This window comes from Rhincodon typus, chromosome 31, assembly GCF_021869965.1.
Source record: "Rhincodon typus isolate 14 chromosome 31, sRhiTyp1.1, whole genome shotgun sequence".
Taxonomy (NCBI): domain Eukaryota; kingdom Metazoa; phylum Chordata; class Chondrichthyes; order Orectolobiformes; family Rhincodontidae; genus Rhincodon; species Rhincodon typus.
Genome location: NC_063362.1, coordinates 12,489,328 through 12,515,205, shown reverse-complemented (window position 1 = coordinate 12,515,205; position 25,878 = coordinate 12,489,328). Strand labels below are relative to the sequence as shown.

General features: G+C 41.8%; 1 protein-coding gene across 1 annotated transcript in view; it reads left to right on the top strand.

The window, feature by feature from the left end:
- Nucleotides 1-25,878, top strand: part of LOC109935092 (multiple epidermal growth factor-like domains protein 6) — a 407,878-nt gene that overhangs the window by 178,392 nt on the left and 203,608 nt on the right. The gene's annotated exons all lie outside the window — the stretch shown is intronic.

The window sequence follows — 25,878 nt, the reverse complement described above, 5'->3', positions numbered from 1 at the left end:
GAGAGAGAGATGGGCACTGGAGCTTAGAACATGGAACGAAATGGGTTTGGAAATTAAAAAATGAAGGAGAAATAGGTGCTAGTGATTAGAATGTAGGTGGGTGTTGGGTGCTGGGATAGGTTGTGGGTGGAAGTTAGGTGCTGGAAATTGAATAGAACAGTAGAGCACTGTACAGGCCCTTTGGCCCATGATGTTGTGCCATAGACACTGGCAGTGTGAGATAGACACTGGGTTTATGATGCCCAAGGTGCTGTCATGCTGACCTGTACTGTTTGACTGTGGTATCACTTGGATTAGGTAATACTTGGATGCAATAGCAGTGCAAAATATTTGACTGTAGTATTGATGAATGATATTTGACTGCCATATGAGGTTTTACACCTCTTGTTTAATTTATAATTATTCATGGATATCTCTCAGGACACTTATTTCATGAATCTCATCCAGGAAAAGTCAATGAAAGATTCCAGAAAGTCTGGACAAAGTTATTAATATTAGTGGAGTTTATAAATTATACTTCATGACATTTCATTTGAACCCTCTCATCATGTGCTTCATTGTTAATTGTTTCAGCTATTTATATTATCTCTATAAATTTAAGCGGCAATTTACTTTTTTTCTAGAGTTAATCATGCCAGAGGGATTGTTGTTTTATTTTTCATTTATCTAACACTATATAAAGGTTTTCATGCAGGTTTGATCAGAAGTATATGCCAACATCTTTCTGGTAGAAATTTTTTTATATGTTCTATTTTTGATTCTACTATTTGAAATGTGCATTGTATTTCTAAATAGTTGTCTCTCTTAAGATTTCAATCTTGTAGTTATCATACTTTTAATGGTTTTCAAGGTGTATTTGCTGGTCTAAGACATCGTAAGCCTTCCTCATGTTCTACTTTGTATGTTTCTTTACCTTTTGTTCATGAGATTCTAGTTGCTGTTTGATTCTTGACTGTATAGGACTTTGGTTACTCAGTGTTTTGTCACTTTTGAAGAGCTGTCTTTGTTCCATTGCTGAGAATATAACAAAAGAATACTAAGAAGTGTTTAATGTTCTGCCATTGTCAGAGTGGGTATTTATGAGAACGACTATCATTAGAAACAATGAGGCTTTATATTGTAATAGGTTGATGTCTCACTCTAACTGACAGACAGTAAAGATCATACCTAAAGATAACACATTAAAACACATATTTCAAACTTACTTCAAACACTGAATACATGAATGGAACCACACTGGTTGAGATTTGGTGAGGTGGTCAATGATTGTGGATGGTAAATGCAGGATGTATCCTGTGCTTTCAGGAAATGAAATGAGAAAACTGGAGGAGGAGGGAATATGAAAGGTTGAGATCACACATAGAGTATGAAGATATAAGGACAAAGATATGAGAAGTCTGTATTTCATGAGAATAAGAATGAATAAAATAAAAAAAGTCTTGCAAAGGAACATTGGGGAACAGATGTAACACAGTCAATTATGGGATGCCTGGGCTATTTATTCCAACTGGTGGGCAGAATCCAGTTTCAACTGGGGGCTGAATCTTTTTTTTGGCAAAGTCCAAGTTACGTTGGGTTTTCTGGAGGTTCTGTTGCCATGAGGCCTAGAGAATTCTCTTGCCGTATCTTACCAAATTCACCTCATTAATTACCTGCCACGCCTATTACATCTCTCACGTTTGACCTCCACCTCATCTTCCCATGTGCTGTTCCCAAAACTGTTCACCAACTCACTGACTATTCCAGAATTCACTGGCATCCCTTGTGTCCACGTCATTTCTAAATGCCCATTGTACACCCGGACAAGCACGTCAGTCTGGAGCTGCCCTTAGCAGTTCCTGAGCTTTGCTCCAGATGTGGCAGATGGGAGAAATTAGAGTCTCACTTTGTGGGCAGGGGCTTGGGGGTCTTGCTAGACTGGGTAGTGCTGACCCCAGGAGGCCATAACACCAGACCATTACAGCCTGTTCCGAGGTTGCCACCCAGGTTAAAGCAGTCTCAGGCATCTAGAGACGAATGCCCAGACCTGTAGGAAGAAGGTCAAGTCTTTCTCCACTCTGCCTATATGTGCCATCATCTTCTCTCCAATACCTCACGTTCACTCGATCTCAGCTACTGTACGCACCTCCCACCAAGGGTCATGCTGCACCACTTTCACATTTGACTGCAACATCTTCCTCATATTGACACTCTCCCCGACCTCTAACACCACTACCCTACATGCCCTCTGCGCTACCTTAGACCATAAGACCATTAGGTACAAGAGCAGAATTAGGACATTCAGCCCATCAATTCTGTTCTGCCATTTGATCATGGCTGATATCTTTCCTAACGCCATTCTCCTGCCTTCTCCCTGTACCCGTTATCCTCTTACTAATCACAAACCTATCCATTTCTGTCTTAAAAACGCTCAATGACTTAGCCTCCACAGCTCTCTGTGGCAATGAGTTCCACAGATTCTTCACCCTTTGGCTGTAGAAATTCCTCTTCATCTCAGTTCTAATGGGTTGTACCTTCACTCTGAGGCTGTGCCATCAGGTCCTAGTCTCTCCTACAAGTGAATACATCTTCTCTTTGTTTACTCTATATTGGCCTCTCAGTATTCTGTAAGTTTCAATGAGATCCCTCCCCATCCTTCTAAACTCCATCGAGTATAGACCCAGAGTCCTCAACCACTCCTGATGTAACATGTCTTTCATTCCTGGGATCATTCCTGTGAATCTCCCCTAGACTCCCTCCCAGGCCAGCACATCCTTCCTTAGATACAGCCCAAAACTTACAGGGGTGTTACATTAGCCATTTTCCAGTTCTCTGGGACCTTCACTGATTCCAAGGATTCCTGAAAGATCATCAGCACATCTCCAAAATCTCCTTAGCTAACTCATTCAGTACCCTGGGGAGTGGTCCATCTGGTCTGGGTGATTTATCCACCTTCAGACCTTTCAGCTTCCCAGTACCTCACCTTAGTGATGGCCACCACACTCACCTTTGTCCCCTGACTCTGTTGAAATTCTGGAATGCTACTGGTGTCTTCCACCTATTCAGTTCCTCTGCCATTCCTTTCTTCTCAATTGCTACTTCTCCAGCCTCATTTTCCAGAAGTCCAACGTCCACTCTTGATTCTCTCTTACCTTTAATACATCTAAAAAAAATTCTTGCAGTCTTCTTATGTATCACTAGCTAGCCTGCCCTCACACTTCTCCCTGCTTATGGCTTTTTTTTACTTACTCTATGCTGGATTTTAAAGGCTTCCCAATCCTCTGGCTTCCCACTAATCTTTTGTATTTATGCTGTCCCTGACTTCCCTTGTCAGCTGTGGTTGCCTAGTCCTCCCCTTAGTATGTTTCTTCTCCCTTGGGATAGATTTCTGCTGTGCCTCCTGAATTACCCCCAGAAACTCCTGCTATTGCTACTCCCTGGTTTTCCCTGCTGGGCTCCCCTTCCAATTAACTCTGGCCAGCCCCTCCCTCATTTCTTTGTAGTTACCTTTACTCAATCATAGTGCTGTTACATCTGATTCCAGCTTCTCCCTCTCAAACTGCATGGTGAATTCTATCGTATTATGGTCATTTTCACTCAGGGATTCCTTCACCTTAAGCTCCCTAATCAAATATGCCTCATTACACATCACCAAATCCAGAGTTGCCTGTTTCCCCAGTGGGCTCTATCATGAGTTGCTCCAAAAACACTATCTTGTATGCATTTCACAAATTCCTTTTCTTTGGATCCACTGTCAACCTGATTTTCCCACTCCACCTGCATATTGAAGTGCCCCCATGATTATTGTAATACTGCCTTTCTTACATGCCTTTTCTATCTCCTGATTTATTTTCTGCCCCAAATAAGGGGACAACCTTGAGGAGAGAGGCAGTCTACACAGGACTGAAGGTATTGTGCTCAAATAATCCCAGGATACAAGACAGAGTAAAGGAGCTTGTAGCAGAGATTGAATACCGACTGCTGCTAGGGGGCCTTTACATCAAGCCCATCACGGTCTTTTCTCTTTTGCAGTCCCTCAATTCTAACCACACAGAATCAATGCCTTGTGACCCTGTGTCACTTCTTGCTATTGTGGGATTGTGTTCAATAATGACCGAGATCAGTGAGTTGTGAAAATAGCCTCTTTATTGAACGTCTGCAGTAGCACAGTTTGAGGTGGTGATAGAACCCGAAGTACAGTTTTACAGTAGCCTCTTTTATACACAGTTTTTACATACATTAAAATTTTAACATTATGGTGTCACATGTATCTATTGTACACAGGTTTGCATGACGACTGTCCTGGGGAAGCAGGAGATGGTTTAAGCACTTGCTAAATGCTGGCTGTTACTCCTGAACGGATTAGAATATCTGTCTGATCCGAGCTTGCATAATTAAGAGATGTTAGTCCTTTTGTCTTTAAAGTTAGTAATGTTAGTAAAAATACTAGATCTATATGATTTAAATAAGTGAGAAATTATATGTGTCCTAAATAAAACTGAAGAGAATATTAAACTGATTTCCCGCAGCTAGAGTCGTGAGATTTCATTTACTATTGCCGGTTTTGATAGCTCTTACACGCTTATTCAAGCAGTTTCACGGAAGTGCTGTTTTGATGGTAAGTTTCTTAAAGGGGTAGTGGCCCTACTTAATGTGTATTTAAAAAATACATACTAGTGGAAGAACTGTTTGATATTCTGTAACCTTTTCGCGTCCCGAGAGACAGTTGCTAAGCTATAATTAATATTATAATCTTTCCATAGTTTCGAGTGAGTTATGGAGACACAATGGCAGGGATGGCATTGTTGTGAGTAGGTTACAATATTAACACTTATTTAGAGGTAGCCTTTGATACAGGAACAGGTCTAAACACTGCTTGCAGCTTGCGGTCAATAGCAATGGAAAGGTGTAAAGAAGCAGTAATGGGTTGGAAGGGATGTTTAATTTAGTTTAACGTGGTTTTACAAATGTGTGAATGGAAATGCAGTATAGTAAACATTGTGTGCTTGTGAGTGAGTTGGTAAAGAGAATCATAATACAATATCTCACACTATCAATTTAATTTAGTGTCTTACTACGAAGCAACCCCATACCCTGCGGCCATTTGCCTGTCCTTTCAATATGACATGTATCCTTGGATATCTAGCTCCTATCCCTGATCCTCTTGCAGCCCTATCTCTGTAATAACCACACATCATACCCACCACTGTTAATCTGCACTACAAGCTCCTTTACTTTGTTTCATGTACCGTTCACATTTAAGTACAGCACCTCCAGACCTGCATTGACTGCCTGTCTTCTCATATTGTCTCCTTATTTGCTGAGTGTGATGTTTGCTTCCTGATCCTTTCCATACTCTCTGTCCTATTACTTGATCTGGAAACTTTAATAACTTCTTCTGTACCCCCAACTAGTTTAAAGTCCTTTTGACCACCCTATTGAGCCTTTCCAGAGGGATTCGAGTCCCAGATTCATTATGGTAGAGCCTGTTCCAATGGTACAGTTCCTTACTGTCCCAGTATTGATGCCAGTGCCCTATGAAATAGAACCCCTCTTTCCCATACCACTCGTTTAACCACGTGTTTACTTTCCTAATCTTCTTGTCTCTTTGCCAGTTTTCAGGGGGCTCAGGTAATAATTACAACCTTTCAGGCCCTGATAAAAAGGTGAGAAATCATAGTGGAGAGAGACAAGGTGGAGGCAGAAACAGTGAATTTATTCTTCAGTGTGGAAGTCAGAGAGACATTGAAAGTACTTCACCAGGTATGTGCATCTTGCAAAGGTATAGCTTCTCAAAAGTTGAGATGTTGAACAGAACAGAACTGTTTGGCAGAAAAGATGAAACTGAACTTATTGGAGGCAGATTTAGCTCTGACAAGATGTGAACATTCCAGTTGAAGATAGTGAAGCCAAGAATGTTAATAGATGAAGTTCAATTTGCAAGATAATTCAATAAGACTGGCATGCAATTGGATAACTTGCTGATATAATAATGACTATTTATTGTGTATGGAATTCATTACTAAAAGACAAATAAAAATTCACCTAGTTGTAACATACTATATTGTATTAATATAAAAGGTTGTGGATAAAATAAAGTGCAATTAAGTTGGCATTTACCTTATGGGGTAATTGCTTGCAGTTTCCGGTATTTATTCCAACACAGAGGCTCCTGCCTAAGGATTGAAAACATTGCGTGCGAGCATGCATGCGTGTGAAAGTGTGTGTGTGTCTGTCTGACTGTCTGTCTGAAGGGCCAATGCAGTGTAACTGCCATAATCTATCTGTGTGGCAGGGTATTTAAAATAGTGGCTGCATTCCTGTAGTAGCCAATTTCAGGGGCTTACAAACCGCAATCCAAAAGCCATATGCAGGCCATCAATGTTGGTATTCCAGCTTTCTAAATCCAGGCAGCTCAATTTTGTTGTGTTTATGTTTCTTACTTTGCTTTATCCAATTTAAATTCTATTGATTTTAAGGTTTAAATGGCTTATAGTGTCTCTTTAATATTTAAATTCTAAACTGGAACCTCATCTATTAGTGTTACCAGCTTGAGGCACATGCAGATTAATTGAGCACAAGACCAAGGCTGACATAGCCAGTAGAGTGTTGCTGGAATGCTGCATTGTCACAGGTATTGTTCTTATGACATGTTGAACAAAACCTCTGCCTGTACATTTGTGGATGTGGAAAGGTCCAATGGTACTATTTTAAAAATAAAGAAGGGAAATTGTTCCAGGAGTCATGGCCAATATTTATCCCTCAACTAAATTAATTAAAAATTGATTATGTAGTAATTAGCCCCATTGCTATTTGTGGGAGCTTGCAGTGTGCAAATTGATTGCCATGTTTTCGATATTACAATATGATATTTTGCTAGCATGCACAATACTGTTGCTGTAATTTAAGTGTTCTGATCATTGGAGATTTTCATGAGAAGTTCTTTCTCTGAATGCAACTCCCCTTTCCAGGAGCTAGGCCTTGATGTTGTTTGGGTGTACAGACTGCAGTTCTTGGAGAAGGTGACTCACTGATACATTCTCAAGGGTATTTAGCAATAGGAAATAAATGTTGACCTGATCAGCAATGCCCATATTCAATGAACAAAGGAAAAATCATTAAAGGATACGGGCAAATAGATCATATATCAACCATGATCTCATTGCCCAGGTTAAAGGAGCAAAGAGACATGTTCCTATGTTGGTGAGGTCACATTCTTTTGAGGAAAGGTTATGGGACCTGAAATGTTAACTCTGATTTCTCTCCACAGATGCTGCCAGACTTGCTGAGCTTTTCCAGCAATTTCTGTTTTTATTTCTGATTTCCAGCATCCACAGTTCTTTCGGTTTTTATCACATCCATTAGCCTGTCCAGTGGCAGATGCTATTAATTCCATGTGGTTGGCGTGATATTTTGACAGGAATCTGTGCAGACCAACGTCCACAGCCAAGTCCGTGATGTCCCTGGGAAGGTGAAGGACAGAAGGTTGATCCGTTGCCACCTTGACCAATTATGGAGGATCTTGTGCAATGGGGTCAAACTTGGCATGGCTAAGATCTGACCCATGATCTGGGGACCGTCCTCTCCCTGCAGACTTATACTCTGTCCATTTCTGGGATTGTGTTAGGTATCAAAGGGTATACAGTTAAGTCAGATAAATGAACCTGAGGTGTTGATCAGCCATTGTTGAATTAATTTTAATTAAACAGGTTTGAGGAACTTAATGCATGTTGTATAAATCTGCTTGTATTCCCTTGAATTCAGAGTATGAAAGAATGACCTAATTTAGGTGTTGAAAATATTAAAATGGAATTTCTAGGGTAAAAATGGTGTCACATGTTTCACAGGGAGGGGAGTACCATAGAATTGTATCATAGAATTCCCAGAGTGTGGAAACAGGCCATTTGGCCCAACAAGTCCACACTGACCCTCCGAAGAGCATCCCACCCAAACCCATCTGCCTACCTTATCCCTGTAACCCTGCATGTCCCATGGCTGATGCACCTAACCTGCACATCCCTGGACATTATGGAGCAATTTAGCCTGGCCAATCCTGCACATCTTTGGACTGTGGAAGAAAACCAGAGTAACTGGCGGACACCCACGCAGACACAGGAAGAACATGCAAACTCCACACAGACAGTCGCCTGAGGGTTGGATTCAAACCGGGGTCCCTGGCGCTGTGAGGTAGCAGTGCTAATGACTGAACCACTGTGCTGAAATTGGAAATTCTCCCCCTGAGGTCTGTGAAAACAGCTGGAGCTTTCATATTGAGATAAAATCATGTTAGGTTAAGTGTATCAAGCATTGTGAAACAACAGCTGGTAAATGGAGTAATACATAGATCTTGCATGTTATAATTGGATGGGGGAGCAGGTTCAAGGAACTGAATGGCTTCCTCCTCTTCCTCTGTTGAACTCTGAGGGATTCTGAAGCCATAGCATTTAATACATTGGAATGGAGGCATTGTTAGATTAACAAGATGCCCAAAGTACAAAGTCATATATTCTCCTGATGGTCTTCACCTGCCTCTTCCAGTGCAACGGTTCAATTCGAAATGCAGTTAATTGCCAAATTTCAATGATTTTGGAGCAAAGTGGACTTAAGTGGGAATTGTAAAGAGATTTTTATTTCTTGAATTCCTCTGAAATATGCGAGGAAACAAGACACAAATGTCTGCATTGGGCCTGAAGAAATAGTCCCTTCAGTACACAGATCAAAGGTTGCTCTGGGATTTAGTGGATAATCTGTGCTGATATATTGTGGAGCCAGGAGACATAGATTCATTTCATACTGGTTTGATTAACAAGGTAAAATAAGTCACTGGCAAGGAGCCAGGAAATTAAAACACAATGAAAAGTGGGCTTTTTCCACCTCAGACTGCATTTGCGTTTTATGAACTGAGCGGGTGTCAGGTCTGGTGTCAGCTATTAATTTTCCTTCAGTGGACCAAAGATCAAACACACAATACTCTCATTGTGTAAATAGGTTCACTAACTGCCCCAGTCAGGAGATTGCCCTGAAGAAATGTCAGTCTGCACACTCGTCAAAATAACTTGGTGCACATGTTGACTGTCAGTTTTGTGCCCTGTTGGTACCGCGCAAATCAGACTGTTATTTCTAGTGGACAATTTTTCAAATTAAGACTCATTTGTGACTGTAGAGATTGTGTAATACATGACCTGTATTTGACACAATCAAATTACAGTATTAATACTTCTATCCCAATAGGAGCAATGTAATGTAGATAAATGCTTCTCTCTCCCTATGGCATTCACCTATTCACCCCATCCCCAATCCCCTCGACTGTGATTGGGCCCTGTCCCTATTTGTTTGCCTCTCTCCCTCTGCTTCTGTTGATTGTTCTCTTTTCCAGTTTGCTTTCTGTTTCTTTCTCTTGGTTGAGCCATGGTTGTCTTTTTTTCTGTCTCTGATGTCTCGATCTGTCTTTCAGTTTGTTTGTCTTCCTGAGGTGATAAATTGACACAGTAGGTAGGGGAGACAGTGACATGGTGATAATGCCACTGGACTTAAAATCCAGAGGCTCGCACTAATATCCTGGGGACAATTAATAAAATGATACCATAAAACGATTGTCGTAAGAAAACTCCATCTGCCTCCTTTAGGGAAGGAAATCTGCTGTCTGATCCTGGTCTGGGCTATATGTCATCCATTCTTAAATATCCTCTGAAATGGCCCAGGCCACTCAGTTGTGCCAAACTGTAACAGAAGAGTCAAAAGAAATAAAACTGGTGTATCACTGAGGTGACCAAGGCATTGGAAATGACAACAAAATACCAAGCATACTGATTTGCAAAGCCTTCCTTACTAACATCTAGGATCTTATGCCAAAATTGGGAGAGCTATCCCACAGAATAGGCAGTCTGACATCATCATATTCACTGAATCTTACCTTAAAGACAATGCCAGAGAATCATCACCACCATTCCTGTGTATGTCATATCCTACCAGCAGGGCAGACCCAGGAGAGGTGACTGCACAACGATGTACAATAATGTCAGAGTTGCCCTGGGAAAGGACAAGAAAGGAAAACCAATTAGTCCTTTTCATCACCATTCTATTGTCACAGAAGCATCTGTGCATGACTGTCTTGGGAGGAGTGACTGTCGTACTGTCCTTGTGAAAACGAAGTATTGTCCTCAAACTGAGCATACCCTCCATTGCGTGGTGTGGCAGAAATACTGTGTCAATAGGATAGATACAGAGCAGACCTCGCAGCTCCAAACTCGGCATTGCTGAGGTGCTATGGGCCATTAGCAGCAGCAGACTTATATTTATCTACAATCTGTAATCTCATGGTTCGCATATCCCTCAGTGTACCATTCGCATCAAGCCAACAGATCAACCATAGTTCAATCAAGAGTGCTGTAGTGTATCCTGGGAGCAACAACTGCAAAACTTAAAAGTTAGGTGTCAACTGGTAAAGTTACACAATAGGGTTGCTTGCATACCAAACAGTGGAAGCAGCATATGATAGAACTAAATGATCAAATATAAGCTCTGCGGTTCTGCCCCACCCAGGGGTAAATGGTGGTGGATAATTAAACAATGTAGATTTTACCAATGTCTTTTTCCTCAATGAGCTCAGCACATTTCTGCAAAAGACAAGGCTGAAGTTTTACAAATATTGACAGCCAGAAGTGTCAAGTGGATGTTCCTTCTTGGCTTCCTCATGAAATCCTGAGCATCACTGGTGTCAGTCTTCAGCAAATTCGATTCACTGCATGCGATATCGAGAAATGGCTGAAGGTATTAGATGTTGCAAAGGTTTTGAGACCTGACAACATCCTGGGAACTGAAGACTTATGCTCCAAAACTAGGCATGTCCCTTGCCAACCTGTTCCTTCACAGCTAGAATACTGGCATATACCTGACAGTATGAGAAATTACCCAGGTACCTCCTGTCCAAAACAACGCAGGAAAAATCTAACCGAATTAGTTTTCACCTTATCAGCCTCCTCTTGATCATCAGCAAAATGATGAAAGGTGTTGTCAACAGTGCTATCAAGTGGCATTTGTTCAGCAATAACCTGCTCACTGGCATTCAGTTTTGGTTTTCTAAGTGTCAAGACAGCTTCTGACCTCATTACATCCATGGTCCAAACATAGATACTGTAAAAGGGTTGAATTCTGGAGGTGAGGTGAGAGTGCTCGAGATCAAGGCAGCCTTTGACCAAGTGTGGCATCAAGGTGCTCCAGCTAGACTGGAGTTATTGGGGATCAGAGGGAAAATTTGTCATTGCTTGGAGTCATTGCTAGCACAAAGGAAGATGGCAATGGTTGTTGCAGGCCAACCATCTCAGTCATAGAGTAATAGAGTCATAGAGATGTACAGCATGGAAACAGACCCTTTGGACCAACTCATCCATGCCGACCAGATATCCTAAGTATATCTAGTTCCATTTGCCAGCATTTGGCTCATATCTCTCTAAACCCTTCCTATTCATATGCTCATCCAGATGCATTTTAAATGTTGTAATTGTACCAGCCTCCACCACTTCCTCTGGCAGCTCATTCCATACATACCCACCATCTGCATGAAAAAAATGCTCCTTAGGTCCCTTGTAAATCTTTCCCCTCTCACCTTAAACCTATGCCCTCTAGTTTTAGACTCACCCACCCCAGGGAAAAGACCTTGTCTATTTACCCTATCCATGCCTGTCATGATTTTATAAACTCATTTAAGGTCACCCCTCAGCCTCCAACGCTCCAGGGAAAGTAGTCCCAATCTACTCAGCCTATCCCTATAGCTCAAGCCCTCCAACTTTGGCAACATCCTTGTAAATCTTTTCTGAACCCTTTCAAGTTTCACAATATCCTTCCTGTTGCAGGGAGACCAGAATTGCAAGCAGTATTCCAATGGTGGCCTAACCTATGTCCTGTACAGCCGTGACATGACCTCCCAACTCCTATACTCAATGCCTTGACCAATAAAGGCAAGCATACCAAACATCTTCTTCGCTATCCTATCTACTTGCAACTCTACTTGCGAGGAACTATGAACCTGAACTCCAAGCTCTCTTTGTCCAGCAACACTCCTCAGGACCTTACCATTAAGTGTATAAATCGTGCCCTGATTTGCCTTTCCAAAATGCAGCATCTCACATTTTCGTAAATTAAACTCCATCTGCCACTCCTCAGGTAATTGGCCCATCTGATCAAGATCCCGCTGTACTGTGAGATAACCTTCTTTGCTGTCCATTACACTTCCAATTTTGGTGTCATCTGCAAACTTACTAACCATACCTCCTATGTTCACATCCAAATCATTTATATAAGTGACAGAAAACAGTGGACAGAGCACCAATCCTTGTGGCGCACCAATGGTCACAGGACTCCAGTCTGTAAAGCAACCCTCCACCACCACGCTCTGTCTTCTACCTTTGAGCCAATTCTGTATCCAAATGGCTAGTTCTCCCTGTATTCCTTGTGATCTAACCTTACTAACCAATCTACCATGAGGAACCTTGTCGAACGCCTTACTGACGTCCATATAGATCACGTCCACTGCTCTGCCCTCATCAATCCTCTTTGTTACTTCTTGAAGAAACTCAGTCAAGTTCGTGAGACATGATTTCTGGTGCACAAAGCCATGTTGACTCTTCCTAATCAGTCCTTAACTTTCCAAATACATGTAAATGCTGTCCCTCAGAATTCCCACCAACAACTTGCCCATCATGATGACAGACTCACCATTTCTACAGTTCCCTGGCTTTTCTTTACCACCTTTCTTAAATAGTGGCACCGCGTTAGCCAATCTCCAGCCTTCCGGCACCTTGCCTTTGGCTATCGATGACATCAGGACTTCCTGGTTGGGTCTTAACCGCAGCCATCTTTAATACATCATCTATGATTTCATTGGTCATAAAATGATGCAGCGTATAAAACATTTTAATTTTTCTGGCCCCAAAAATTGTACTGTCGGATATACTTAGCTAGTATGTCGACTGCTTATCCACTCTCCCTGCCTCCCCTGCCCCCATACATTTCAGCCATGACATGCTATACTTGCACTGATAGTCACCCTTAATTTTCACAAATGCGCACTTTACTTACCGGGCTATTATAACTGAGTGCAAAGGGACAATTCAGCAAACAATGCTGGCTGTGTTGTAAAGATGCGCAGGAGTTTAAGACACATCCTCAAAGTCAGACTGACTTGGAGAAAACAAAACAAATGAAGCATGAAGCTGGTTTAGGATGAAAGTAGTATTGTTTTGCTATAACTCTGACAGGAGGAGTCTGCTAGTAATGAAGTTCCCCTACTCCACGAGCCATACTAAAAGTGTAAATGTTTTGATTATTCATCAAAATAGTCAATATGTTTCACTGTATTACTGCCCAGAATAAAATAAACTATCTCTAGGTTCATTGAATAAACTCAAAAATAACTAATTTATTGTAAGCAAAATAAATCTTATAACTAATGGGAAACCTGGTTAACAACCTAAGCTACTATGCATGATTAACCCATATATCTTTAATTCCAAACAAGTGCAATTATATGATAAGCATAACAATACAACTCTGCAGTGATGAAATGGGTTTTGAAAAAAAAGCAATTGTGAAAACACTCCTCTGAGTCCAAGGGTCCTAACTGACCAGATTGAAAAAGAGGAAAAGTTTTTGTGGTCCAGTCAACATTCTATTGCCGAGATTGCAATGCTGACAGCCATGGGATCGATGGGACATCTTTCAATTATGCTTTAGTTCAGAAGAGAGTCAATTAGAAGTAGCAATCCAGCTGGAGTTTAAGAGAGAGTTAAGGATACTGATTTCAGAAGTTTCTTAGGTTCCCAGAAAATACTTTACTGAGAGAGATCTATGCAGCTTGTTCTTCTGTAAGGTTTCTTCTTTTCCTGGAAAGAGATCTTTATTTTTGCTGCCAGCCTCTTGGAGGCTTGTTCCTTCAACTGATACACCTGTGTGTGTGTACTGAAAGCAGCAACCTTTCCAGAGGCTGTTGCTAGGCAGCCTTCAGCACATTGGCCTATCTCTTCTAAACCCAGGATGTCAAACAATTAAAGCCATTAAATCCAATTCTTATCTCTTTTATAAGCTTTGCTTATATGATTTCCACAAAATCATTTGACATTTTGTAAATATAGTAGGTGGCTAAAGCCGGTTTTTTTATTTAAAAGAAGGCATAAACCTTTTTTAATCCAGTGTGCGCAAATTCTTCCATCACTTCTAGCTTTCTTCATGTGGTTATTTTTAGTGGCTGTGTATTCCAACAACTAATTTGCTATATGATTGGGCCACAGTAAGGGAATTCAGTGTGTTTGTAAGAAATTGGTGAGAGAATGGAGGAAGAAGAGGAAGAATGGAGGAGAAGGGGACATGAGAAAACATTGGAAGATAGGATCAAGGAAAACCCCAAGGCTTTTTACACGTATGTGAGGAATGAGAGAACGACCAGAGAAAGGCCGATCAAGGATTGTAAAGGGAATTTGTGAACAGAGCCTAAAGAGATAGGAGAAGTCCTTAATGAATACTTTTCTTTGGTATTCACAACTGAGAGGGACCTAGCTGTAGAGGAGGACAGGCTGGTAGGCTAGAGGAGATAGATGTTAGTAAGGAAGATGTTCTAGGAATTTTGAGGAATTTGAAGATAGATAAGTCCCCCGGGCCTGATAGGATTTATCCAAGGATTCTATGGGAAGCGAGGGAAGAGATCGCAGGGCCTTTGGCGATGATCTTTTCATCCTCACTGTCCATGGGTATAGTGCCGGAAGATTGGAGAGTGGCAAACATCATTCCCTTGTTCAAAAAAGGGAATATAGATAACACCGGAAATTACAGGCCAGTTAGTCTTACTTTAGTGGTGGGCAAATTATTGGAAAGAGCTCTGAGAGATAGGATTTATGATCATTTGGATAGGCACAGTTTGATTCGTGATAATCAGCATGGAGTTGTGAGGAGTAGATCATGCCTCACAAACCTTATTGGATTCTTTGAAGAGGTGACCAAACACGTGGATGAAGATAGAGCAGTGGATGTGGTATACATGGATTTAAGTAAGGTGTTTGATAAGGTTCCCCATGGTAGGCTCATGCAGAAAGTAAGGAGGCATGGGATAGGGGGAAATGTGGCAGATTGGATTCAGAATTGGCTGACCCTTAGAAGACAAAGGGTGGTAGTGGACGGAAAATATTCAACATGGTGCTCAGTTACGAGTGGTGTACCACAAGGATCTGTTCTGGGTTCTCTTCTATTTGTGATTTTTGTAAATGATTTGGATGTAGGAGTGGAAGGGTGGATTAGTAAGTTCGCGGATGATACGAGTGTGGGTCGAGTTGTGGATAGTGCGGAGGGCTGTTTTAGGTTACAAAGGCTCATTGATGGGATGCAGAGCTAGGCTGAGAAGTAGCAGATGGAATTTAACCCTGAAAAGTGTGAGGTGATTCATTTTGGAAGGACAAATTTGAAAGCAGAATACAGGGTTAATGGAAAGATTCTTGGCAGTGTGGAGGAGCAGAGGGATCTTGGGGTTCATGTCCACAGTTCCCTGAAAGCTGCCACCCAGGTGGATAGAGTTGTTAAGAAGGTGTATGGTGTGTTGGCTTTCATTAATAGAGGGATTGAGTTCAAGAGCTGTGAAGTTATGCTCCAGCTATACAAAAGCCTGGTTCGGCCACATCTGGAGTATTGTGTCCAGTTCTGGTGGCCTCATTAGAAGAAAGATGTGGAAGCGTTGGAAAAGGTGCAGAGGAGATTTGCCAGGATGTTGCCTGGAATGGAGGGATGGTCTTACGAGGAAAGTTTGAGAGAGCTAGGGCTTTTCTCTTTAGAACGACGAAGGATGAGAGGTGACTTGATAGAGGTGTACAAAATGGTCAGAGGTATAGATAGAGTGGACAACCAGAGACTTTTTCCTCGTGTGGAGGTAGCTATTACGAGGGGGCATAGTTTTAAAGTGAGTGGAGGTAGATATAGGGGAGACATCAGAGGTAGGTTCTTTACTCAGAGAGTGGTAAGGGCGTGGAATGCATTGCTGGAGAGGGTAGTGGAGTTGGCCTCATTAGGGGCATTTAAGCGGCTATTAGATAGGCATATGGATGATAGTATAAGGTAGGGGTGGAGGTCAGGTAGACCTTAGGTTTAGGGTAAAAGTTCAGCACAACATCGTGGGCCGAAGGGCCTGTACTGTGCTGTACTGTTCTATGTTCTGAGAAATCTACCCTGAAGAAAACAAGATATTGGCCTGATCTTGACCAGTGTGTATTGGAAACAGTCCTTGAGAGTCATCGGAATGATTGTCACCAGAAATGCAATATGGATGGAAGCACTGAAATGTGTCAAATCGCAGCCTGAGTCCAGCAAATATCTTACAACAACAACAAGTAGGTGTAGCCACTTTATGCAACAAAAATATTTCTACACTTTCCAAAGCACTTGAAGACCAGTGTCACTCAGATGCTACCAAAAACCTCTGGCAAAATTACCAGTTCCCAGCTATGCCTGATCAGATAGTGACAAAAACATAAGTAGAACACTCGACGCCACATTGGCAACAGGGATGAAACATCCATAAATTTTGATATGCATAGCAACCTAACTGTGGAAAGGTTGAAAAGCAGTTTCTAATGACAGGCACAGGAGTTGAGAAGACAGGGTTAAGTTATTAGTCATCTGCATGGCTGATGGAACAAAATTATCACCAGTAGTAATTTTCAAACCTAAGACCTTGCTGAAAATCAACCTTCCTGCTGGAGGTTCTGTGCGTGTCTGTAACAGTAGTTGCATGGATGAGGATGGAGTGAAGTTATGGATCGATCATGTTTGGAATAGGTGTCCCATTGGCCTACATAAATAATGCAGTTTATTAGTTCAGGACATGTTCAGATACTGTACAACTGATGATCAAAAGGCACCTGTAAATAAGTAACACCCACATTACAGTGATACTGGGGAATCTAATGTCCATAGTTCAACCTTTAGATGTATACTCCTTCAAGCCATTTAAGGGTCATGTTTGTGTTGAATGGAACAGGTGGATGATTGATGGTAGAAAAAAAAAATCACATGTAATGGAAGTATGTGTACTGCCGACTTGATATTTTATGTGGCTCTGTCAGCAAATCATAGAATGATATCAGTGCACAAATTGTCATCAGGTTTTTCAAAAAAAAATGAACTATCAATTCAATGGATGGACAGAAAGATGATTTGTTCTGGAGGGATGGTTCTGTAACAGAAAACATCACATCTAATGCAGAGTGGGATCCTTATGATGATTCCAATGCCAAATTGATTCAGATTGAATTTACTAAACTCTTTGTGCTGATTGTCAAAGACAGTGATACTTGTAGTTAAAGGTATTTCCATACAATTAATTTAATTACTAAATCATACTACATTATTTTAATAGGATATACTAGTGTTATTTCCTTTCACATTTCAAAATGGTGGTTTATGTTTTATACTCCACTTTTAAATTGACTCCCATTTTTGGAACAATGATTGGAGATTTCTAAGACTGACTCATATGCTGACATCTATGGTTATGTACACAAATCATTGAAGTTGGCAGGACAGGCTCAGAAAATGGTTTGTGAGGCATGAGGGAATCTGGGATTTATAAATAGAGGCATAAGAAACCAGAAACAACACAACCAAAAAGTTACTATGATCAAAGAAACAGAAACTCATTATGGCTCAGTACTGCCAAACTGGATTATCAGCTCAAATTCTAAATCACGTAGGGGATTGTCGGAGGATCCAATAACATGTTAATTCAGAGATTGTCACCAGATGAGTCTCAATTGGAGTAAAATATCCAATTCTAAGCACTGCACTTTCCAAAGCATTTGAAATTTCTAGAGATATGGTATAAAAGATTTCTAAGACCAGTTTCTGGGATGATAGATTTCAGTTATGTCGAGAGATTAGAGAGACTGCATCTGTTCTCCTTAGAGAAAAGAAGTTTGAGAGGAAATTTGATGGAGGTATTCAAAATAATGAGGAGTTTGGACAGAATAAATTGAGAGAAACTTCTCCATTGATGTAAGGATTGAGAACTAGGAGGCACAGATTTAAATAGAACAGCAAATGAAAAAAAATGACATGAGGAAGAACTTTTCAGTATGGTCAAGTTTACAATTTAGAATGCACTCTAGGAGACTGTGGAGGAGGCACAATCACTTGTTTCTTTCAAAAGAGAATTGCATAATTATCTGGAGACAAAAACGTGCATGACTGTGGGAAAAGGCAGGGAGTTGGACTAGCTTAGGTACTTTTGCAGAGAGCTGGCATTGACACAATGGGCCAAAAACAAAAACAGAAATTGCTGGAAAAATTCAGCAGGTCTGGCAGCACCTGTGGAGAGAAAGCAGAGTCAACATTTTGGGTCCAGTGATCCTTCTTCAGAACAATGGACCAAATGTCTTACAAGCATAATAAGGGCCAGTCAGTCCTTTCAGCCTGCTCTGCTATTCAATGAGATAATGGCTGATCTGATTTTAACCTCTGACATATCCCAGATAATCTTTCATCCAACTGGTAATCAAGAATCTGTCCACCTCCACCTCCACCTCCACCTCCACTGCCTTTTGAGGAAGGGAATTCTAAAGACTCACAACCCTCTGAGAGAGAAAAGAAGTCTTCATCTTTATCTTAAATGGATGACCACTCATTTTTAAACCCCTAGTTCTAGAATCTCCTACAAGAGGAAATATCATTTGGACATCCACCTGTTCGGAAGTCACCTCAGGATTTTATATGTTTTGATTAAGACACTTCTGACTCTTCTAAACACCAAAAGAGGCAGACCTAGTCTATCTACCTTTCCTCATAAGGCAATCTGATCACTCCAGGTGTAGTCTTGTAAACCTATATGTCTTCTTCCGTACTATGTAATTCTGTGTGTCTAATACACAGATACAGTACACAGATGTTGAATGGTAAATATAGCTTTAGTGCTAAAAATGTTAGTTTGTAACTTAAACATTGCTTTAAAAGAGATACATGCTTAAATTGTTTGTCTTGCATTCGGCAGGACTGGGGCGCAAGAAACAGATAGAAAAAGGGTATTTAATACTCCGATTGGGCAGTTAGTCTCTGATTGGTCAGGGTGTTGCCGTTGCCAATGCAGCAGGAATTGACAGTCCTATGACTGCTTGGTTGTCTAATGGTAAAGGTGAAATACATGTACAAAATTCTTTTGCCCACATAAAACAGAGTGCTGTGTGCTACGAGATTTAGCTTCCACCATGCACAAGTGCAGGCTGGACTGATAATCTTGAATTGATTTACAGTATAGTCTGGATTATCTAATAAATGCAGTTCAGTAACGGAACCACTTCTTATGTTGGACATTGTGTTCTAAGTTTTGGTTGAACACGATCAGCCTGCTTTAAACGGTCAATCAGACGTGTTGTTTAATACGGTGCACCAGTAGTTGGGACATACAGCCTGGCATCACACACACAGGCACTAAAACATAGATATCACATTACATTTTCTGAAGAAGGGTCCCAACCCGATACGTCAGCTTTCCTGTTCCTCTGATGCTGCCTGGCCTGCTGTGCTCCTCCAGCTCCACACCTTGTTATCACGTTACTCTTTTGTGTGGTAGGGAGAACTGGTTTTGGCTTGGCAGCAGTATCCTGTGATTGGAAAAAAACACTCATGGGTTTACTGCAAAGTAGCAGCATGGAGTGTCTCGCTTCACCTGCTGCTCAAATTTTTCGAGACACCTGCTCCTTCCAGGGAGTTTTAACATGGGAAACTAGATGATTTAATGTTCAAACGATAAACTTGTGTTTATGTTGAAACTTATCATATTTTTCAAACATTTCAAAGTGTGTTCATGTATAATATATTACAAAAAGTGTGCCAACAATCATTGTACCAACTAACACAAAAGGCATTATTTTGCAGTGACATAACATATGATAGTTGTGTTTGTTCAATATTTTACAAGTTGAGGCATTGTGTCTTGCCATCCACGTGAACAGACAAAAACATAACCTCATTACTGCTCAGGACTTCCAAACACAATTATCAACTCAAAATACTAAAGTATGTAGGGGTTTGGTGGGAGAGAAACCTAATAACTGCTAACCTAGAGAGTGCCATCAGTTGAGGCAACTACATGGAGTATGAGTGGGGTTGATGAGCAGGATGTTGATCAGGAGGCAAACAGCTTGTGAACAAAAATGTAGAACAAACCGTGAATTAGGCACTTACTAAAGATTTTTCCTAATGCTATCGTCAAGAGTTAATTACAAAGCAGTGTTGCCCACAGGCAGCCTACTAAAAGCATTGTAACAGGTTTCAGCCACTTCAAAGCAATGTGTAAACTGAGAAAAAGGGCTGGAGCCAGACTAAGTGTGAGTTTTACTGCTGCCACACTCATGCATCTCTCTCTGATTGTTGATCTTTTTTTTCTCTCTGCATCTCTCCCATTTACCTTTGCTTAGCATCCTGTCACTATGTAACACCGTGTCACTTGGTAGCACCATCAGGGACAGGGAAACCTGAACATAGCTCATCTGTATTATCCTTACCTCATACTATCCCAGGTCTGATTTCATGCTCAAAATTAGAGTAGACTCAGCATTTTCAACTAAATTTATCGCAAGCATTTCATGCTTGGTCACACTTGGCTACGTCATTGGCTGCCCTCCCATTGGCCATTATCCATGTATGTGTCTGGAGAACTTTTGTCTAGACTGGCTATTTGATCTTAATGCAACCAAGCAGCTTCAGTATTTGCTTGAAACTAAGTAGCCACAAGGCATACTCAGTCCCCTGACACACACCCACACACACACACACACGCACACACACCCACACACACACACACGCACACACACCCACACACACAAGCTTCCTCATTCTATCATTCCTCATTCTGCACATCTGCTAAGGTGGTATACTGCATCCGCTGTACCCGCTGTGGCCTCCTCTACATCAGGGAAACAAAGCGGAGGCTTGGGGACCGCTTTGCAGAACACCTACGCTCGGTTCGCAATAAACAACTGCACCTCCCAGTCACGAACCATTTCAACTCCCCCTCCCATTCCTCAGATGACATGTCCATCCCGGGCCTCCTGCAGTGCCACAACAATGCCACTAGAAGGTTGCAGGAACAGCAACTCATATTCCGCTTGGGAACCCTGCAGCCCAATGGTATCAATGTGGATTTCACAAGCTTCAAAATCTCCCCTCCCCCTACTGCATCCCAAAACCAGCCCAGCTCATCCCCGCCTCCCTAACCTGTTCTTCCTCCCACCTATCCCCTTCTCCCACCTCAAGCCGCACCCCCATCTCCTACCGACTAACCTCATCCCACCCCCTTGACCTGTCCGTCCTCCCTGGAATGACCTATCCCCTCCATAACTCCTCACCTACACTCACCCTTACTGGCTCCATCCCCGCCTCTTTGACCTGTCTGTTTCCTCTCCACCTATCTTCTCCTCTATCCATCTTCTATCCGCCTCCCCCTCTCTCCCTATTTATTTCAGAACCCCCTTCCCCTCCCCCATTTCTGATGAAGGGTCTAGGCCCGAAACGTCAGCCTTCCTGCTCCTATGATGCTGCTTGGCCTGCTGTGTTCATCCAGCTCTGCACCTTGTTGTCTCTCATTCTATTGGTGACAGTTTTCAACAGGTGACTCCTTATCACTGATCCCAGTGAAAAGAAATAGGCTTAATTTTAACTCTGTTGCCCAATGGAAACAGAATAAATCAACACTTAAAATACCTCCTTGTTACATTGTTCATCACTTCCAGGATTCCACTGATCATCATTTTAATCTGCTGTCTGGAGTCAAAGACACCTGCTCAGGTTACCTTATCAGAACCATAGATTCATAGAGATATACAGCACAGATATCTGGTCTATTGCTGACTAATTACCCTATGTAAATCTAGTCCCATTTGCCAGCATTTGGCTTATATCCCTCTAAACCCTTCCTATTCATGTACACATCCAGATACTTTTTAAATGTTGTAATTGTACCAGCCTCCACCACTTCCTCTGGCAGAGCATTCCATGCATGCACCACCCTCTGAATGGAAAGTTGCCCCTTAGGTCCCTTTTATATCTTCCCCCCGCCCCTCACCTTAAAGCTATGTTCTCTAGTTTTGGACTCTCCCACCCCAGGGAAAAGGGGACTCTCTGGTCAGAGGCACATACAAACATTTCTGCGGCCAACAGTGACACATCAAATGGTGTGTTGCATCCCTGGTGCCAGGATCAAGGATATCTCAGAGAGGGTCCAGAATGTTCTCAAAAGGGACAGGGACCAGCAGGAGATTGTTGTACGCATTGAAGCTAATGACACAGGAAGAGATAAGGCCGAGATTCTGAGGAGAGAATATAGGAAGTTAGGCAGGAATTTATAAAGGAAGTACTTGAGGGTAGAGATACCTGGATTACTCCCAGTGCCACAAGTAGTGACGGTAAGAATAGGAGGATAGAGCAGATAAATGTGTGGCTGAAGAACTGGTGCAGGGGAGAGGGATTCACGTTTTGGATCATTAGAATCTCTTCTGGGGTTAAACTGACCTGTATAAGAAGGATGGATTGAACCTGAATTGGAAAGGGACTAATATAAGGGTGGGGAGATTTGCCAGAGCTGCTTGGGAGGATTTAAACTAGTAAAGGTGGGGTCAGGTGGGATCCAGAGAGATAGTGACAAAAGAGATCAGTCTGAGTCTGGTACAGTTGGGAAAAGGAGCAAGTCAAACAGTCAGGGCAGGCAGGAACAAAGCAGAGAACAAGGTAGGACTGATAAATTAAACTGCATTTATTTCAATGCAGGAGGCCTAATAGGTAAGGCTGATGAACTGAGGGCATGGTTAGGAACATGGGACTGGGATATCATTAGCAATTACAGAGACGTGGCTCAAGGATGGACAGGACTGTCAGATGAATGTTCCAGGGTATGTATGCTATAGGAAGGATAGAAAGGGGAGCAAGAGAGGAAGGAGAGTGGTGTTTTTGACTATGGATAACGTTACTGCTATACTTAGGGAGGATATTCCTGGGAATACATCCAGGGAAGTTATTTGGGTAGAACTGAGAAATAAGAAAGGGATGATCACCTTATTGGTATTGTACTACAGACCCCCCAGTAGTCATTTTTTAAAGTCTTTATTAAATTTACTCTGCCCATTGTGAATTACACCTGGTTCTTCAGTCTGTCTCCATGTGCCTGCAATTCTCACCCCCAGCATCATTTAAACTAATTTTGTGTTTGATATTTCTTTCGCAATCAGGAAATTGTACCTAAATGGAAATACATTCCACAGTAAGGGTGTTGATTGCTGATGTTTAATTTGTTATTGGCATTGAAAGTTCTGTTGGAATTAATGACAATTAACCTGTGGGAATGCATTTTTCATGTGGGAGACGTGAGGATTCGTTTGGACTGTTCAAACGTCACTGGTCTGTATCCAAAAGTAAGCTTGTCAAGGAATTGGACTTGAACATTAGAAAGCATGAAATCAGCCAGATAAACTTTAATATGACAATAGGATATTAGTTGCTTCAATACACCAGACTGTACAGCTACACGGGCCACTGCAGAAATATACAGCAAATGGAGTTTAATTTAGATAAATGTGAGGTATTGCATTTTGGTCAAGCAAACCAGGGCAAGATTTGTACAATTAATGGTAGGGCACTGGAGAGAGTTGGTGAACAAAGGGACCTAGGGGCATAGGTGGATAGTTCCTTGAAAGTGGAGTTGCAGGTAGACAGGGTGGTGAAGAAAGCTTTTAACATGTTTGTCTTCATTGGTCAGAGCATTGAGTATAGAAGTTGGGACATCATGTTATGACTGTACAGGACATTGGTGAGGCCACTTTTAGAATACAATGCTGGTTGCACTTCTGTAGGAAGGATGTTGTTAAACTTGAGAGGGTGCAGAAGAGGTTTACAATGATGATGCTGGGACTGGAGGGTTTGGGTTATAAGAAGAGGCTAAATAAACTGGGGCTTTTTTCCCTGGAGCAATGCAGGCTGAAGGGTGACCTTATAGAGGTTTATAAAATCATGAGGGGTGGATAGGGTGAATAGCCAAGGTCTTTTTCCCCAGCCTGGGGGAGTCCAAAACTAGAGGGCATAGGTTTATGGTGAGAGGGGAAAGATTTAAAAGGGACCTGAGGTGTACCTTTTTTTCACAGAGGATGATGGGTGTATGGCACAAGCTGCCAGAATAGGTGCTGGAGGCTGGTACAATTACAACATTTAAATGGCATCTGGATGGGTATATGAACAGGAGGGGATTAGAGGGATATGGGCTAATTGCTGACAAATGGGACTAGGTCAGATTGGGATGTGTGGTCATCGTGGACGAGTTGGACCGAAGGCTCTCTTTCAGTGCTGTATGACTCTATAACTACTAAACACTAGATAATAAGACAATATGTTCCCAGAGTCATCATTCCAAATAGATAAATGACCAGAAGATTAGAATAGACAAAAGCCACATAGTCAACAGACGGCTCAGAATATGGCCAGCATTTATTGCGACTAATAAACACTAGGCAACCATTGAAGATGGATTGTGACTGCTGTGCCTTTGGTTTTCAAACTGGTGTCAACAGAATGGAATGTGGCCAGTGCATGAAAAGCACGGGTTGGTTGTCATTATTTTGGATGGGATGGCACACAGAGGAGTACTGAGAATGCCCACCAGATACACCTGCGATCACCAAGACTTATAGTCTATTCAGCCTTGTCTGAGGCAGGGGACCTTTCTAAAATACTGAGGTATTATATACTGAAACTCAAAAAGAATACAAAATACCAGGTACATTGAGTTTTATGATTTACAGTCATAGAGTCATATAGCACAGAAACTGACCCTTCTGCCCAACTCATCCATGCTGTCTAGGTTTCGTAAACTGAGCTAGCCCCATTTGCTTGTATTTGGCCCATATCCCTCTAAACCGTTCCTATCAATGTACCTGCCCAAATATCTTTTAAATGTTGTTATTGTACTTGCCTCTATCACTTCCTTTGGCAGTTTGTTCCTTATAGGCACCACCCTCTGTGTGAAAAAGTTGCCCCTCGTGTCCCTTTTGAATCTTTCCCCTCTCATCTTTAACCGATGCCCTCTAGTTTTGGACTCCCATACCCTTGGCTATTCACCTTATCTATGCCCCTCATGATTTTATAAGCCTCTATAAGTTTTACCCCTCAGCTTCCTAAGCTCCAGGGGAAAAGAATCCCAGCCTATCCAGCCTCTCCTTGTAATTCAAACTCTCCAGTCTTGGTAACATCTTTGTAAATCTTTTTTGCACCCTTTCCAGTTTAATAATATCCATCCTATAGGAGGGTGACCAGAATTGGACACAGTACTCCAGATGTAGCCGTATCAATGTCTTGTACAGCCGTAACATGATGACCTAACTCTGGGGCTCAATGCTCTGACCAATGAAGCCAAATACCTTCTTCACCATCCTGCCTGCCTGTGACGACACTTTCAAGGAACTATGTACCTGTATCCGTAGGTCTCTCTGTTCGACAATACTCCCTAAGGCCCAACCATTAACTGTGTAAGTCCTGCCTTAGTTTGTCTTACCAAAATACAATTCTTCACATTTACCTAAATTAAATTCCAGCGGCCATTCCTCGGCCCAATGGCCCAGTTGATCAAGATCCTGTTGTACTCTCAGACAACCTTCTTCACCATTCACTATGCCACCAATTTTGATGTCATCCACAAGCTTACAAATCACGCTTTCGATATTCTCATCCAAATCGTTTACATAAATGATGAACAACAGTAGACGCAGCACTGATCCTTGTGGCACACTGCTGGTCACAGGCCTCCAGTCTGAACAACAAACCTCTCCCACCACCATCTGTCTCCTATTGTCAAGCCAATTTTGTCTTCAATTTGCTAGCTCTCCATGGGTC